This window comes from Heterocephalus glaber, unplaced genomic scaffold (assembly GCF_053883595.1).
Source record: "Heterocephalus glaber isolate CG9 unplaced genomic scaffold, H.glaber_assembly_v1.0 deba00001666, whole genome shotgun sequence".
In the NCBI taxonomy this organism is placed as follows: domain Eukaryota; kingdom Metazoa; phylum Chordata; class Mammalia; order Rodentia; family Bathyergidae; genus Heterocephalus; species Heterocephalus glaber.
This window is the reverse complement of record NW_028258406.1, coordinates 13,773,135-13,792,255: the sequence shown is the minus strand read 5'-3', so window position 1 is coordinate 13,792,255 and position 19,121 is coordinate 13,773,135. Positions and strand designations below refer to the sequence as shown.

Here is a 19,121-nt window from a genome sequence, read left to right as displayed (position 1 = left end):
AAATAATTGAGAAAAACTTAAAGAGGGTAAAATGAGGTAAGGCATGTTGTTAGCTGATACTATTGCCTGAGAGCAGGCAATGGTTTTGTTAGATTTTGTACACTGTATGTGATGTAAAGAACAAACCTTTCCATTTTTTTCCCCTGAGAACCAGGATGTTATCTCAGTAATTGAAAATAATCTTCTAAAGTTGCTCTTTAACTAGATTTACACAATCCCCTTTCAAATCAGCTGTTATCTGCCCTTACATTTCACAGTAAATGTTGCTGTCTCCACAGCCCCTGCTAACAAGAAGATCAAGTGTAACTCCTTTCATGATTTGAAATAAAGTGTTTCTATTGTAATTATCCTGGCTCTGGGTTGTGCTGTTACAAGTGGGCTCATTTCTCGGCTGCATTTATGAGGATGTTTCATTGTGGAATGTGAAGCCCTCTGTTGGAGCAGTGTTTTCTTGCACACACATCTTAAGGATTTCTTTAACTCTCCGAATCACTTTAATTTTTCATATTTGAAAATGTTTTCATAGCTATTTAAAGATTGTGGCTAGGATCAGGGTGTGAAGTAAGTTTGGGAAATTTTTTCTTTCACTATACAGGGTGACACTAGTGAGGTACTATATTCCCTGTTTATATCTTTACTGACCTCATTTTGGCAAAATTAGAATAAACACCATGCCTATTAAGCTGCAGTAGGCAGGTTTTGAATAGGTGTTTTATGATAGTGGTGAGGGAGGTAAGCATTAAAATGTGCTACCAGGGAATATTGTGAAAAGCTTTGGAATTTCCTTTGGAATTCTTCATGAGAAGGACAAATTCTCACATGTTTAGAACATAAATTATCTATGAATTTTACATGTTTGTGATAATCCATGTAACTCTAGGTAGTGCTCAGGTTTTATTATTGTTAGGTTACTCCACTTAATCTAAAAAAGACCTGCTTATATTAGGCCCTCTCTTCTCTCCTCTCTCTCTCTCTCTCTCTCTTTCTTTCTACATAGTCCAGGCTGGCCTTGAACTCTTGGTGATCTTCCTGTCTCAGCCTCCTGAGTGCTGGGATTATAGGTATGTGCCACCATGCTTGGCCTAGGCCAGGAACTTTTTTTTTTGGTACCAAGAGTGGGGGTTGTTGGGGTGGGTGGGGGATTGAACTCAGGACCTTGTGCTTGTGAAGCAGGTGGCAGCGGAACCACTGAGCTAAATCCCCAGCCCGGCTAGGAACATTTTCAATAAAGTTTTCTGTAAATCACAATTGCTAATTGATTACTTCCTCAAAGATGTCATTCGGCATCCATGGAGAGATGATAGGGCATTAATTCTTATTTAAGTTGGAGCATCAAATCAACCTGAGATTGCACACAGGAGGTACTCAGCCTGTGTTTGTGATTGGTATTTTGGGAGATGAATAGGCTTGAGGGTTGAACTAGTGATGGGGCTAGGGAAAGAAGACACTGAGGTAAGTGGTTGTTTTTCAGACTTTTTGAAGAGTCCATATGAGTCCACTTCAGGATGTCAGTTGAAATGTGTAGATTAACACTTGCTATAGATTGACTGTTTGTATCCTCCCCAAATTCTTATTTAAACCCCAATCTCCAAGGTAGTGTATTAGGGGTGGGAGCCTTAGGAGGTGACTGGGACATATGGACAGACCCCTCATGATTGGGATTTGTGCCCTTTTTTTTTTGGTACCGGGGATCGAACTCGGGTCCTTGTGCTTGCGCAGCAGGTGGCGAAACCACTGAGCTAAATCCCCAGCCCCGGGATTTATGTCCTTTTAAAACAGACCCAGGAGGGCTCGCTCTCCCCTCACATCATGAGAGGATGCAGTGAGAATACAGCTGCCTGTGAACCAGAAGTAATCCTCAACAGATGCCAAATCTACAGGCACCTCAATCTTTGACTTTTTGTCCTCTAGAACAGTGGGAATTAATGTCTGTTATTTATAAGCCACTTACTCTTGGGTATTCTGTTATAGGGGCTAAAATAGACTAAGACAAGGGCCGACTCTTCCATTTGAGTCCCTTTAACATTTTTTTTTGAGGTACCGGGGATCAAACTCAGGACCTTGCATTTTCGAGGCAGGTGCCATGCCAGTGAGCTAAATCCCTGGGCCTGAGTCCCTTTAACATTTAAACCTAACTTCCCTAGGATGAAAGATTTTGTTAAACCTGAAGTTGGATCCATTATATTGTGTACCAATAATCAAGAGAGTGAATTTATGATTCATATTTGAACTAGTTTTCCATTTTAGACTGTTTTATCAATCAGTTCTGTTAGAATAATTGTGAATTGATAGAATCACTTAAACTTTCTTCCTAATTACATTAACAAAAATGTAAATATTCCATAAATATTTCATGTTATACTTGCAGGCTTCTTATAATGGGACACTGTTTTCCCTTAAACTTTCTTCTGAGTTTGGATTAAATTTTTTTTTTCCCTTTGTAAATAGTAACAGATAAACTTCTTGCCTGATCCATCAGTGGCTCTTCAGGAGACAGGACTCCTGTAAGTCCCAGTGTATGTATTCGCTCCTGGGAAAATGGGAACCTCTGGCTCATACTTGAGGATAGCAAGAGATCCAAGTTGTGCTGCTACTTTTCTTTCTGTATGGGTGACTGACTAGTTCAGTGCTCGCCACTTTAAACACATATGGGGCAGTCTTAATTTCAAACTTTATAGCATGGTTAACTAAACAGGTGTGGAAGTTGATCAGAAAGAAACTCAAATCTGATGACTGTTAAAAGAAAGCATCATTTATCCACCCATTCCCAATTATCTCAGAAAACTGAGGCTCGGCTGCCCTTCTTGTAGGATAAATAATGTCCCCAACCCAAACACTTTTCCCTCTTGCTTCTCAACCATAGACTGTTGACAGCATGGGGAGTAAGGGCAAAACTGGAAGGGGAGATTTGCACCAAGCAAAAGGAAATAGCTACATCTATAGTTTACATTTATCTTGGAGCTCAGAACAGACAGCACACTGTAGGGTGAGAGATCGACTTGGAAACAAATTGTCAGTTGCCCCTGAGCTGCTTCAATTTATGAGTTTCTCATTTAATCGAGATTTTGCCAGATGAATTCTTCAACTTTTGCCGACACTGAGCTGTCTCTCATGACATGTCAGCAGTCATATCCATCTCAGACACATTAAACATTATCCTTCTACTTGCATTAGTAAGTCCAGCTTTATTGGAGGCAGCTTGACCTAAGGAAGGGCAGAGATACTCGCCTGTATTTTCTTTAATTGTTTCTTGTTCTGCTGCTGACTGACTGCTTGGAATGCTGTTTACAAGTGTTTTTCTTCCTGTAAAAGTTTGCAGTAATTTACTAGTTGAGGCTGGAAAGCAGCACAGGTTTTACTTAAAGCATGAAGAACACTGAACACTTTAAAATGTTATGTACTAAGGCTTCCAAGTGATTCAGCTGGCATAAATGAGGGGAGAGAAGAGGAGCCCTAGGACATCTACTAAGTAACAGACCTAACAATGAAATTTGCCTGAAAACAATCTAGTCTAGTGTAGCAAAAGTGAGGAGATACACAAGGGAGCAGGCAGAAGTAGATATTTGCAATATGCTAATGCCAAGTCGATTGTGTGTGTAGCTATATATACCTCAGTAGATTGGTGTGGTTTTCTAGTGTTTGAAAACTGAGTGTTACTGTATTTACCTAAAGTAATTTCAAGGTGTTTGGAAAGGCGATGAGTCCATTTGGTGGTGTAGGAAGATGAGGTTATTTTCCTTATATAAATTTTAAGTCTTGTACACATTAAAGGTGATTACATTTCAACTGAAAAAATTTATTAAAAATTGCTGATGATCTTGATTCTGAGGGACTTAGTTTTCCTTGACTTAACCTCTCTATAGGTATCTCATCTCTGCATCTCTGCTCTGGAAATGATACTTTCTGGAAAAAACAAGGGCAAGGAAGCGGGAAGACTCTCAGGCCTCTTTGTGACTTTGAACTCAGAGTCTTGGGGGTCTCAGCTTCCCTATCAAAATATTAGTTATGCTTGGATTTTGCTATAGCTCTGAAATTTGAGGAATATACATGAGATTATAGCATAAATGTTCGAGCTTTTTCAGGAAAATTTCTGTATAATCAAAATTGCTGCAGTGCTTACTGCCAGGTGGTTGGTGTGTGTTTGTTTTTCCCACTTTGTGCTATTTGTAATCTTAGAAACAAAGTCAGGAAATCCCAGTACCCCTTTGGCCCCCTGAAAGTATTTTCTATAAACCCTGTGTACTTACACTTTGTTTTAGGAAAAAGCCATCTTTATGTTAAATTTAAATATGGTGGTGCCTGTTTCTTGGATTTCCTTGGAAATTTTCATTTTTGATTTAGCTTATAAACTATAAGGCACAGAACACTCAATTGAAGAAAGCAGCTTAGAACAGGGGAATGGGTGGCAGAGGCAGGCAGGATGTTCAAGGGGTAGTGGGGCCAACATTGCACTAGGGCTGTTTAGCACAGGAGCAAACATGCTGGTATGCACTGGAGAGGCTGTGGACAGATGGCAGGGTTTAGCATGTAGAGTTCTATTCCCTGCCTACCTAGGAGAGGTCAAAGTCTTCTCAGCAGGTGTGTGTGGTGCTCACAATCATATGGTCCTCACCTCTGATCAATATGAGAGACTGTTGAAAATAGTGCAAATTATAATCATCTGTCTGTTACAGTGTTGCAGGGCAGTATATAACAGGTCACATTTTAAAAGGGTTTTTTTTTAAAAGAAGTTTTAAATAGAATTTCAGTAAAGGATGATACAGGATAGCTTTCCAGAAAGTATGCTTAGCCAGCCAGATCTGGATGCTCTTTCATTATAGCAGGTAAATTAAGGATTTATTTTCATTATCTAAATCCCTACCCCAATTTGAGCTACATTTTCTTCACTTATCATTATAGGAAAGAGTTGTACTGTACTGTGGATAATAACCTTTTAGGGGAGTAGATGCTTCTACATACTGTCAAGTATTCCCACATAATGATTCCCCCATCATTGTACATTTTGTGACAAGCAGTTCCTTGACTCTTCTAGTAGAATATAAGTTTTATGAAGGCAGAGACTGTCCCTCTTGCTTATGGTTAGACCATTGCATCTAAGGCCATACATAGTAGATGCTTGATAACCAGTAATTATTTTTTGAATGAATGATGGATAGATGTATATAAATATGGTGCAGCTTAACTATCTTATACCTTGAGTGAATTAAGACACTGTTCAAGAAGTGAGTAACTTGAAGCTCTGCCTATATCTACACATGGAAGAGACATCATGCTTTGTTATTCCAGGTTGATAAATGCCAGGAAACCATCAATACATATTTTTAAAATGCTTATCAGATAATTCTCATGTTCCTGAGAGTGTTTAGCCTCTGATTTAGAGTTTAATAAATACATTTTATTGTGCAAGATTGTGTCTTCTCCATCAGTGAAGTTTAAAAAAACAGAAGCCATTTCCTTCTGAGGCATTGTAGAGTGCTTCAGCACAGCATGAGGGGCTGAAAAAGTTCAGTGGGGTTAAGTTCTAATTCATCTCCAAGATTCTGTGCCACTTGGGATCTGTGTTTAATTGTATCTCTTTTGGCATATTGGAGAGACAGATTAATCCCAGCCCAGGTTTTAATTTACTTACCTTTCTAACATATGTTTTTGTTTCATTTTATAGCTTTTTCTAAAATTGAGCTAGTTTTCCAATTCTTCTGGTCCCTGAACTTTAGGGCCTTCTTTCTATTGCTCTAGGTCTCTTTTCTAGTCAGCATCTTGATTACATGAGCTGCTCCTGTCTTCCTTGCTATTATAGCCCCCAAATCTGATTAGACTTTAAACAGATTTTTTTAAATGTATTAATTAGATGGGCTGGGGATTTAGCTGAGTGGTGCCGCTGCCTGCCTCGCAAGTGCAAGGTCCTGAGTTTGATCCCTAGTACCAAAATAACCAAAACAGTATTAGACTGCATATATTGTTACTCTTGTGACTAATATTATCAATAATAACCTCTTTTACTGAATATTAATATTATGTTCTAAGAATGTTATAAACATTTCATTTATTCATTGAATTTTAGCCATAGTAAGAGCTATTTTATTCCCATTTTATAGATTAGAAATGCAGGTCTTGGAGAAGTTAAGTAACTTGCCTAAAACCACTCAGGTAGTTTTAAATTAAACTCATTTTGAGGTAATTATAGGTTTATAAACAATTGTAAGATAGAATACAGAGAGACCCCTTAAATGTTTAGTTCCTCCAAATGGTAGTGGCTTGCAAAACTCCACTTGGAAATCACAGTCCGAATAATGACATTGAGTGGTCAGCATGGGGACATTTCTATCACCTCAAGGATCTCTCCTATGCCCTCATAGTCATACCCACTCCCACTCTCCTTGCCCCTCTCCCAATCTGTAATCTTGGCAACTCCTAATCAGTTTTCCCTTTTTGTAATTTTATGGTGTTAAGAATACTATGTAAGTACAGTGTGTTACTTTTAGGGATTGGCTTTTTTTTTTCGCTCAGCATGACTACCCAATCATCTAAGGTTTTATGTGTAGCAGTAATTTCTTCCATTTTTTGGCTGAGGACTAGTTTAGTTTTTAACCACTTACATGTTGAAAGACTTCTGGGTTATTTCCAGTTTTTTATCTCAATAAGATTGCTATGTACATTCATATACAGGTTTTTATGTGGCCATAGGTTTTTTACTTCTCTGGCTAAATAAATACCCCAGGGGACAGTTGGTGGGTAGTTGTATGTGTAATTTTATGAGAACTTCTCAAATGTTTTTCACATTGGTTGTACCATTTTACATTCCCACCAACAATGTATGAATGATCTTCTTTCTCAGCTTTCTCACCTATATTAGGTGTTGTCATTTTTTATTTATTTACTTTTGGTACCGGGGATCAAACCTGGGGATCTTGAACTTGCGAGGCAGGCGGTGGAACCACTGAGCTAAATCCCCATCCCCGGCCCAGGTGTTGTCATTTTTTAATTTAGCTACTCTAATAGATATGTAGTGATAGCTCACTGTGGTTTAATTTGCATTTCCCTAATTCTTTGATAAAATGCCATGTATCTGTTTATGTGGCAGAGTGGCTCAGGGTTGGTTGGTCTAGGATGTTCTTATTTGTGTGTGTGGTGGGTAGCTGACTGTCAGCTAGAGTAATGAGGGTGGCTGAGCCACAAGACCATGTGTCTTGCCAACCCAAAAGACTGGGCAGTGTTCTGAGTGCTCATAAAGTTCAGAAGTTCATAAGCTCATAAAACCTTTTGAGACCTAGTTTTGGATCTGATGCACCTTTATGTTCTCTACATTATGTTACTTAAACAAAGTCAAAAGGCCATTCCAGGTTCAAGGGTCAGGAAGATAGATTTTACTTCTCCTTGGAAGAAGTTGTGATATCAGAGGGCATGGATACAGAGAGGAACAGAATTACAGGCTATTTTGGAAATAATCTAGCTTTGAGTATCTAGTACAATTATCTTCCACTTCTTTTTCTCCTTCACAATTCACAGTAAATTTGGAATAGGTTTAGTGAAAAAATATTCAACCAGAAGTTGGAAAATCAAGTGTGTGTGCGTGTGCATGTGTGTGTGTGTGTGTGTAAAGAAATTGAATGAAGAATGCCTAAAGCCCTAAAATTATCCAACTTACTTTTCAGTTTTTATTTTTTTATGAGTTCATGTTTGCATTACAGAATGATTACATTTCATGTGGGGACTTGGTATATATACATAAATATCTTAGTTCTTTTTTTCATTCCTTTCCCTCTTCTCCCTTCCCCCTCCTTCTATTTCTTGATCACCTTCCCATTTGAAAAAAAGTCTATCTCCTTACTTAATATTATCTATCATTTATTTTGTTCTTTATTTATATTTTGGGTTTCTCATATAAGAGAAACCAAGCTGTATTTAAGCTTGTGCATCTGATTTATTTAACTTGACATTATGGTCTCAAGGTACATCCATTTTCTTAAAAATGACTCAAGTTTATCCTTCTTTATGGCATAATAATACTCCATTGTGAATGAACGTCACATTTTCTTTATCCATTCATCTGCTGAGGGACATAAACTGCTTCCAAGATTTAGCTATTATTTATTGTCCTGCTATAAACATGGCTGTGCATGTATCATTGTAATATGATGTCTTTAACTCTTTAGGAAGGCACCTGGAAGGGGAATGGTGGGGTTAAATGGAATGTCTAGTTTTAGATATTTTTTTTTTTGTACCAGGGATCAAACTCAGGTCCTTGCGCTTGTGAGGCAGGCAGTGGAACCACTGAGCTAAGTCCCCGGCCCTTTAGACTTTTTTTTAAGGCCAAAAATACTGTATTTTTAACCAGCAAGTTCATTGGGGCATTATTATACAACATAAGGTGTTTTTTTGCAAAACTAGTTCCCATCCCCAAACAATAGACCATGTATGCATTTGAATGACATTTTAAGAACAGTAGATATGATACATTTAAATACTGCAAGTTAAAAATGTTTTCTGATAAAACTCCCTAAATACATAGGCCTAGTCAGGGTTTCCAACATGATGATGATTGAGGAATCCAGCAGGAAGTTGCATTTAGAGAATTCTTTGAGGAAAAGAAATCCACCAAAAACAAGTTTCAATCAATGTAACTTGGGCAAAGTTATACAGTAATTTTCCCATCTTTTTTTCTAATCCGAAAAGTATTCTGCTGAAGAATACTTTCCTCCCTGTTATTTTCCCTTGTCTAACAAAAGCTTTTATGAAAGTCAAAATTTCTTTATCCAGATTTACCCAGGAGCTCTTTTCATAATATGTAAATACCATCAATCGTTGGGTTGGAATCGTGGAGAAATGGAGGCCATGTAGTAGATAAGGAGGGCAAGGAAGAAATTAATATCTGAGCACCTACTGTGTACGAGGTGTGTGTGCATACTTTAACAAGATTCTAGAGGCAAGGGTGTTACTGAAAGGGCAGTGGCAGTTGGAAAGAGAGCAGGAAATAAAATGTACCCAAATATTGTATATTGCTGCACTTCTTAAAACTAAGAGTTTAAGAGTTTGATCCCCAGTACCAAAAAAACAAAAAACAAACAAACAAAAACCTAAGGGTTTAAAACCACTTAATTGGTCATTAATATCTCAAATGATACAAATAAGGTATGCTTGGTGTATAATATATTAATATTTTCTCCCAAAGATATTCTTTGATTAGAAATACACACAAAAATTGAAACTAGAAATTGTGTGTTTATCTCTCTCCATGTATTTCCATCATATGTAGCACTAATAGATCTGTCGTGGTACCCGTGTCTTTGGGATTTCATTTTGGTTCCATCAAATCGGGAAAAGAAATGGCTTAGGTAGAGATTTTTGGAGCCAGGCACCTGTTGGTTGGTAGATACTTAGTACAGTCTAAACTTGTTATTTGTTTTCTTAAAATAAACCATTTCCTGCTGTCTTTCCAACTGTCATTGCCCTTTTAGTTTTAGATTTTTGAGGAATCGCCGTACTGATTTCCATAGTGGTTGCTTACATTTCATCAACAATGTAGAAGGGTTCTTTTTTCCCCACAGCCACACCAGCTGTTGTTATTTGATTTCTTTATGATAGCCATTCTTTCTGAATTAAGACAGAATCTTAGTTTTGTTTTAATTTGCACTTCTGTAATTCCCAGTGATGTTGAATATTTTTTTTCATGTATTTATTGGCCATTGTACTTCTTCTGAGAAATGCTTCTTCATTTCTATAGCCCATTTTTTGATTGAGTCTTTTATGGGGGGGGGTCTAATTTTTTTGAGTTCTTTATATATTCTAGGTAATAGTGTTCTGTCTGAGGAATAGCTGGTAAATTTTTTTTTCTCATTTTATGGCTCATTTTTTCATTCTTTTGGTTATTTCCTTTGTTGTACAGGAGGTTTTTAATTTGATATGATTCTGTTTTTTATTCTTAGTGTTATTTCTTGTGCCATTGGGGTCTGGCTCAAAAAGTTCTTGCCTGTACCTATATTTTCAAGAGTTTTACTTATTTTATCTTCTAGTAGATTGTTTCTTTTTTAACATTTAGACCATTGATCCATTTTGATTTTAGTTCAGTACACGGTGAGAGATATGGGTCTTGAGTCAATCTTCTGCATGTGGATAGCCAATTTTTCCTGCACCATTTATTAAAGAGACTTTCTTCCAGTGTGTGTTTTTGGCCCTTTTGTCAAAAATCAAACACCTGAATTTTCCCTAGAGTTGTTTCTGCCTCCATTATTCTTTTACATCGAGATCCACATGTCTGCTTTTATGCCAGTACCATACTGTTTTTTTCACTGTAGCTTTGTAATAGAACTTCAAATATAGGATTGTGATGCATCTTGCTTTGCTTTTCTTACCCAGAATTGCTTTTGCTATTCTGGGCCTCTTCTGGTTCCATATGAGTTTTAGGATTTTTTTTCTCTAGTTCTAAGAGGAATGCTATTGGTGTTTTCATTAGGATTGCATTAAATCTGTAGTCAATTTTGAAAGTAAGGTCATTTTGACTATATTGGTTCTATATCCTCTTAGTTCTTTTTCAGAGTACTGTAGTTTTTATTGTAGAGGTCTTTCACTTCTGTGGTTAGGTTACTTCCTAAATTTTGATGCTTTTGTGGATAGTATTATTTTCTTAATTTCTTTCTCAATGAGTTTATTGTTGGTAAAGGAAAAGTATTGATTTCTGAGTTTTGATTTTGTATCTTGCTATATTGCTGAATTTAGTTATTAATTCTGGGAGTCTTTTGGTGGATTTTTTTGGTTCTTCTGGTGTAGAATAACATGTTGTCTGCATGTAATGTTACTTTGACTTCTTCCTTTCCTACAAAAAGCCCTATTATTTCTTTCTCTTTCTTGATTGCTCTGGCTAAAGTTTTGAGAAATATGTTGAACAGGAGTGGTAATAGTGGACATCCTTGTCTTGTTCCTGATTTTATAGGGAAAGTTTTCATTTTTTCTCCATTTAATATGATGTTGGCAGTAGGTATGTCATAAATAACTTCCATATTGAGACAAGGTCTTTCTATACCTACTTTTTTCAGGGTTTTTATCAGGAAAGGATGTTGAATTTTGTCAAATGCTTTTTCTGCATGTATTGAGATAATCATGTGATTTTTGTCCTTTCTTCTGTTCCTGTGATGCATTTATTATTTTTATTGATTTACATATCTTGAATGATCCTTGCATCCTGGGACGAAGTCTACTTGCTCATGATATTTGATCTCTTTGATGATTTGTTGGATTCTGCTTACCAGAATCTTGTTGAGTATTTTTGCATCTATGTTTATTAAAGAGATTGGCCTGTAAATCCCTTTTTGGGTTGGATCCTTATATGGTTTATAATCAGGGTATTGCTAACTTCCAGGAATGACTTGATGAGTACTCCTTCCTTTTTGATTTCATTAAAGAATTTGAGGCGTATTGGTGTTAGATGTTCCCTGAAGTTCTTTTCCTTCCACTTAGATGCTTGCCCTACATGGTGTATTCATTTTATTGGACCTTTTTGAATTGTTGGCTTGTCTCTTTCTAGGAAATCCTTGAAAGTTTTTTTGATTGCTGCTTTGGTGGTCATGAATTTCTTTAGGTGGTTTTTATCATGGAACTACCTTATTTCTCTACCAATTTTGAGAGATAGTTTTGCAAGATAAATTTGTTTTTGTTAGAAATTGTTTTCTTTCAGGGCTTCACACACTCCAGTCCAAGCTCTCCTGGCCTTCAAGGTGTGTTTTAAATACTCTGCTATAATTCTAATGAGTTTCCTCTTTAAATGATTTGTTGCTTTCTCTAACAGCTTTTTTCTTTCTTTCTTTCTTCCTTTCTTTTTTTTTTTTTTTTTTTTTTTTGGTACCAGGGATCAAACTCAGGACCTTGAGCTTGCGAGGCAGATGCGGTGCCACTGAGCTAAATATCTGGCCTTTTCATATTTTGTTCTTATGTTGGACTATTGTAATTTTGACTATGATATGTCATGGAGAAGCTTTGTTTTTCTGATTGTAGCTATTTTGGATTCAATATGCCTCACTTATATGTATGTTAAATTATTTTCCTGTACTTAAAAAGTTTTCTGCTATTATTTGTGGAAACAGGATTTTTTGTTCCATTTGTGTTGTCTTTTGCTTTTTCACTAATTCCAAGTAATTTTTAGGTTAGTCTTCTTTGTATCACCTAGCAGCTGTTGCATCCATTTTTCACATTCTCTTTTCTTTTAATTTTATTTTATTGGAACAATTTAGGTATACAATATAATGACATTCATCATTGGAAATTTGCACCTTTACATAATCTCTCTTGGTTCTTATTTGTCCCCCTTCCCCTGCCCTCCCTTCAACCCCTCCATCCCTCCCTATTTACAAGGACTTTGTTTCCATTTTTCCCTTTTCTCAATTAATTCCATTCCCTTCTTTCCCCTTGCCCTTTGCCTGTTTTCTTCCTATTTCACATTATCTATTATACTATTTAGTCCTTATTTACACTTTCAATTTCTCATACTAGAGAAACTATTTGGTATTTACACATGTGTGTCTGGTTTATTTCACTTAAGAGTATCACCTCAATATGCATCCACTTAGCTATAAATGTCTCTAATTTCTCATTTTTTATGGGTGAGTAGTACTCTGTTTTATAAAAAAAACCACATTTTCATTATCCAGTCTCCAGTTGATGGGCATTTGGGCTGCTTCCAAGTTGTAGCTATTACAAATTGTGCTGCTATGAACATGGGTAGACATATATCACTGTGGTAGGATTCTTTTACTTCTTTGGGGAAGATACCTAGAAGGGGAATAGCTGGGTCAAATGGGACTTCCAATCCTAGTTCTTTGAGGTATCTCCATACTGATTTCGACAGTGGTTGCACCAATCTACACTCCCACCAGCAGTGGAGCAGGGTTCCTCTTTCCCCACAGCCCCACCAACATTTGTTATTGCTTGATTTCATGATAGCAGCCATTCTTTCTGGAGTGAGGTGGAATCTCAGTGTTGTTTTCATCTACATCTCTTGAATGATCAGTGATGTTGAACACTTTTTCATATGTTTATTTGCTATTTCAACTTCTTTGTCTGAGAAATGTCTGTTCACTTCAGATGCCCATTTTCAGATTGGGTCTTTAAATTTGGGAGGTCTGATTTTTTAAAAGTTCTTTATAGATCCTAGATAATAGATCTTTGCCTGAGGGACCACTGGTGAAAATTTTTTCCCACACTGTGGGTTGTGTCTTCACACTGCTGGTGGTTTCTCTTGCTGTGCAGAAGCTTTTTAATAAGAAGAGATGCTACTTGTTGATCGTTTGTGCTAGTTCATGGGCAACTGAGGTTTTGTTCATAAAATCTTTTCCTACACCAGTGTCTTCAAGAGTTCTACCTAACCTCTGTTCCAGGCAATACAGCATTTTTATTTTAATATTTAGATCCTTAATCCATTTCGGTTTTAGTTTAGTGCATGGTGAGAGATATAGGTCTAGTTTTAATCTTTGGCAAGTTGAAACCAAATTTTCTCAGCATCATTTATTAAAGAGGCTATCTTTCCTCTAGTGAGGTTGTTTGGCTTCTTTATCAAAGATGAGATGACTGTGTCTGGAGTTGTTTCTGAATCTTCTAATCTGTTCCACTGGTCCTCAGGTCTGCTTCTTTGCCAGTAACATGCTGTTTTTATCACAGTAGCTTTGTAGTATAGTTGCAGGTTGGGGATTGTGATACCCCCTGCCATGTCTCTGTTACTTAGAATTGCTTTTGCTATTCTGGGTCTCTTCTTGTTCCAAATGAATTTAGGATTGTTTTCTCAAGGTCCATGAAGATTGCTTCTGGGATTTCAATTGGGATTGCATTGAATCTATATAGCAGTTTTGGAAGTATGACCATTTTCACTATATTGATCTTCCTACCTAGGAGCAGGGGATGTCTTTCCCTTTTCTGATATCATCTCCAATCTCTCTTTTCAGAGTGCTATAGTTTTCAGAGAAGAGGTCTTTGATTTCCTTTGTTAGGTTAATTCCTAGGTATTTCAGTTTTTTGGATGCTATTGTGAAAGGAATTGTTTGCCCTATTTCTCTCTCAGTGAGCCTGTTGTTTGTGTAGAGGAAAGCTATTGATTTTTGTATGTTGACCTTGTATCCAGCTACTCTACTGAATTTGGTTATTAAGTCTAGAAGACTTTTGGTGGAGTACTTGGGGTCTTCTATATTGAGTATCATGTCATCTGCAAATAATGACAATTTGACTTCTTCATTTTCTATCTTTATTCGTTTTTTTTCTTTCTCTTGTCTAATTGCCATGGCTAATGTTTCCAAAACTATATTGAACAAGAGTGGTGATAGTGGACATCCTTGTCTTGTTCCTGATTTTAGTGTGAAGGATTTCAGTTTTTGATCATTTAGTATGATACTGGCTGTTGGTTTTTCATAGATGGCTTCTATCAGTTTGAGGTAGAGACCATCTATTCCATTTTTTTGTAGGGTTTTTTATCATAAATGCATGTTGGATTTTGTCAAATGCTTTTTCTGCATCTATGGAGATAATCATATGGTTTTTGTCCTTGGCTCTATTGATATAGTGTATTACATTGATTGATTTGTTTATGTTGAACCATCCCTGCATCCCTGGGATGAATCCCACTTGGTCAGGGTGTATGATCTTCTTGGTGATCTTCTGTATTCTATTTGCCATTAACTTACTGAGGATTTTTGCTTGTATGTTCATTAGTGAGATTGGCCTATAGTTCTCTTTTTCAGTTGGGTCTTTCTCTGCTTTGGGGATCAAGGTGATGCTTGCTTCCAGGAATGAATAGCTGCAGTAGTTCCTCTCTAAATGTGTTGTAGAATTCAGCAGTGAAGCCATCTGTAGCTGTGCTTTTCTTAGTAAGTTTTTAATTACGTTTTCAATTTCATTGGTTGATCTTGGGTTGTTTAGAATTTTTAGGTCTTCTTCATTCAACTTTGGTAATTCATATGTATCTAGGTATCTCTCCATTTCTTCTGTTTTCCATCTTATTGGCTCATAGGTTCTTGAAATAGGTATTGATGATCCACTGGATTTCTGCTGGGCCTGTTGTAATTTCACCCTTTTCATTCCTAATTGCATGGATTTGGGCCTTTTCTTTGCTTTTTCTGACAAGGTTGGCTAAGAGTTTCTCAATTTTGTTGATTCTTTGGAAGAACCAACTCTTGGCTTCATTGACTTTTGTATCGTTCTCTTAGTCTCCATTGCATTGATTTCTCCTCTGATCTTTATAATTTCCTCCCTTGTATGAGCTTTGGGGTTGTCCTGCTCTTCTTTTTCTAGAAGCTTCAGGTTCAGTATCAGGTTGTTTAATTGGGCTCGTTCTGTTTTCCTAATATGCGTGTTCACTGCTATGAATTTCCCTCGTAAGACTGCTTTCATTGTGTCCCATAGATTCCGATATGTTGTATTGTCGTTGTCATTTAATTGAAGGAACTGTCTGATTTCTTCTTTAATTTCCTCTGTGACCCATTGGTTATTCAGAAGTGTGTTGTTCAATTTCCACGTGTTTATGAACTTTTTTGAGTTTCTTTTGCTATTGATCTCCAATTTCATCACATTATGGTCTGATAATATACAGGGGACAGCTTCAATTCCTTTTCAGTTGCTTAACTGAAACATGTTCCGTGCACGAGTATGTGGTCTATTTTGGAGAATGACCCATGTGCAGCTGAGAAGAATGTGTATTCTGATTTTGTGGGGTGGAAGACTCTGTAAACATCTGTTAAGTTCATTTGTTCAAGAGTTCGATTGTGTTCTAGTATTTCATTACTTGTTTTTTGTCTAGTTGATCTATCTACTTATGATAATGGGGTACTGAGGTTCCCCCACTATAATTGTATTAGTGCATAAATGAGTTTTCATGTCCATTAGTATTTGTTTTATATAGTTGGGTACACTAGTGTTTAGTGCATAGATATTTCTGATTGTCATCTCTTCCTCTTGGATTGTTCCCTTTACAAGGATGTAGTGTCACTCTTTGTCTCTCTTAATCAGTGTTGGTTTGAAATCTACTTGATCTGCAAAGAGGATAGCAACTCTTGCTTTTTTTTGGTTCCCATCGCATGGAGTATTGTTTTCCACCCTTTAACTTTCAGTCTATGAGTTTCATTTTGAATTAAGTGTGTTTCTTACATACCGCATATTGTTGGATTTTGCTTCTTGCCCCATTCTGCCAGTCTATTTTTTTTTGATTGGTTAATTGAGACCACTAACATTGATGGTTATAATTGATACCTATTGACTTGTCATTGTCAGGACTTTTTCTTTTTGTTGAATTCTCCCCCTTTACATTTAATTTCTCTTCATGTCCAATGGATTCATTCTGCTATGCTTCCTGGGGTTGGGATCCTCATTGTCTGTTCCTAGCATATTGTCTAAAATTTTTTTGGAGTGCTGGTTTGGTATTCATGAAGTTCCTCAGGTGCTCTTTGTCATGAAAGTATCTTATTTCTCCCTCAATTTTGAAAGATAGTTTTGCAAAGTACATCAATATGGGTTGGAGACTTTTTTCCATTAGTGATTGGAATACATCACTTCAAGCTCGTCTTTCCTTGAAGGTATGGCTTGAGAAGTCTGCTGTGATTCTGATGGGTTTTCCTTTGTATGTGATTTGTTTCTTTTCTCTAACTGCTTGTAGAACTTTGTTCTTCTGTTGGGTTTCTGGAACCTTAACAATTATATGTCTACATGTAGATTTTTTTTTGATCAAGGCTATTTGGAGTCCTATATGCCTCACTTATCTGTATGTAAATTTCTTTTCCCCTGCTTGGTTAGTTTTCTGCCATTACTTCTGTGAACATTTTTTTTTATGTCATCTACACTCTCTCCTGTTTCTTCATTGACTCCAGTCAGACTTATTTTATTCTTCTTTGCATCGTGTAGCAGCTGCTGGATTGATTTCTCGTGTTCCCTTACAATTTTGAAGCAATTTTTCTTTTCCTGGTCACTAATTGTAATCTTGTCTTCTGTATCTGAAATTCTGTCCTCACATTGACTCATTCTGCTGTATAGACTTTCAATGGAGTTTTTGATCTCCTGAGAATCTGTTTGCATCTTTTTTATGGATTCTGTTTGTTTCCTATGTTGGGATTCCATCATGTTTCCTCTGTTCCTCTATTTTTTTTATCTGTGTCCTCTCTAGATTTATTAATCATGTCTTGCTCTACTAGCACAATCTCTGCTGTTATCTGAAGAATCATTTCTGATTTCATTTTTTCCAGATCCTCTTTTGTTGCCAGTTCAGGGAGTCCAAGTGGTTGAGAATTAGAGTGTTCCCTCTCCTTTCCTTTTGGGGTTGCTGTAGATGATCTGGAAGTCCAGTTTTGATACTTGTGTATGTGTCTTCTCATTTTGATGTGGGAGGGGGGGTGCTGTTGGCTCCTGCTCGGGTCACCTCCTCTGCACCAGGAGTGGTAGAACAGCATCCCAGAAGCCCCTTCCTCTGGGCTGAGAGCAGTCAAATGGTGGCCTGGAAGCCCCTACCTCTGTCCTGGTAGTGGTGGAACAGCATCCTCAAAGCCCCTTCCTCTGGGAAATTTTTCATTTTCTCTTGATTTTACAGTGTCTGTCTGTAATTGGTCACCATCACCCATCTGTCTTCTAATTGTGACAGTCTGTGCTTGCTGCCCATATATTTTTTTTTTTTTACTGGGGATTGAACTCAGGTCCTTGCACTTGCGCAGCAGGTGGTGAAACCCCTGAGCTAAATCCCTGGCCCCTGCTGCCCCTATTTTTGATAAATTTTTTAATCTCTTAAATTTCTGATGGTACTTTTTTTTTTATTGGTACTGGGGATCGAACTCGGGACCTTGTGCTTTCGAGGCACGTGGTGGAACCACTGAGCTAAATCCTCGGCCTGATGATACTGTTTTATAGACTGATTTTTTTTTTTTCTATTCTTGGCATTCATGTTTTGTATCATTCTGTTTATCTCAGCTAGCTTTTTATTAGTATCTTCTGTAAGCTCCCTATTTGTTTTGTTTCTTACATCTGTTATCTATTTAATCTTCTTTGTGCTTATCAAGCACATTATTGATCTTTTTTAACATTCTTTCTTTTCCTCTGGAATAATTTGGTGATGTGGCATTTGATCTCTACCCATCTCCCCCACCCCCATTCTCCATGGATCAGCTTTTTGGTGAATTGGGTATATTTAAAGGCATTTTTTTTGCCTTGTGTTCTCATATTTCAATTTTCTGTTTGTTTTTACTGAACCTTGTAGACTGATTAAAATGGAAGGCTTTGTTGCTAGTATGGAGACCTCTTTAGTTAATGTATGCTTTTCAACCATGTTCTCTGGATGTGGCTAACTATAGACCTTTGCCTCTATCCCAGAATCCAACCACTTTTGTTTATTTATTTTAATTTTATTTATTTTTTTGGTACTAGGAATTGCACTCAGGATCTTGCACTTGCCAGGAAGGCATGGTGCTACCAAGCTAGATCCCTGGCCCACTCTTGTTTATTTTGGTGGGGAGACTGCAGTGTACCTGGCTCAGTTCTCAGTTCTCTGGGTCTGTGATGCAGTTTTGTTAATGATACAAAAGCACTATAAATACTGGCATACAGAGCAAACCAATTAGCAGCAACAAATGTGTCACCTTGCCTATATTAATAAAATCAGTAACAATAATAGTTTAAAGACAAATTGGATACTGAAATACCCTAAGAACCAATAAGTTACCACCCTTAACCATAGAATAGATTTATAATAATAGCATAAACACTAAGACAAACCAAATATTGACTGAAAGTGAATGACTCCCAAATGGAAAAACTTTACCTCCACTAACAATAGAATAGTATTCAACACTAGTAGACCTGAGTTAACTACCTATCTAAAGATTCATAAAGCTTAATAATTGTGCTGGTAAAGGTAGAGGGGATGGGCATGCAAAGAATAAAAATAGTAAAATTTGAAATATCAGTCAATGGAAGATAAATAGGAGAAAAGTAAGATGAGAGAAACTTCAGATTAGTAAAAGGAAAATAATAGTATTAGATTTAGATAATAGTAACAGAGAAAAATGAATAAGAAAAAGAGGAAAAAAAAAAACAGAGCAAGATAAAGTAGAAAAGAAAAAGGGTCTGGTGATTTAGCTTGGTGGTTCTGCCACCTGGTTTGCAAGCACAAGGTC

The 19,121-nt window shown here is 36.9% G+C and overlaps 1 protein-coding gene across 16 annotated transcripts in view; it reads left to right on the top strand.

Moving 5' to 3' along the window:
* The window catches only part of Enox1 (ecto-NOX disulfide-thiol exchanger 1), a 571,647-nt gene that overhangs the window by 20,737 nt on the left and 531,789 nt on the right, over positions 1–19,121 (top strand). The gene's annotated exons all lie outside the window — the stretch shown is intronic.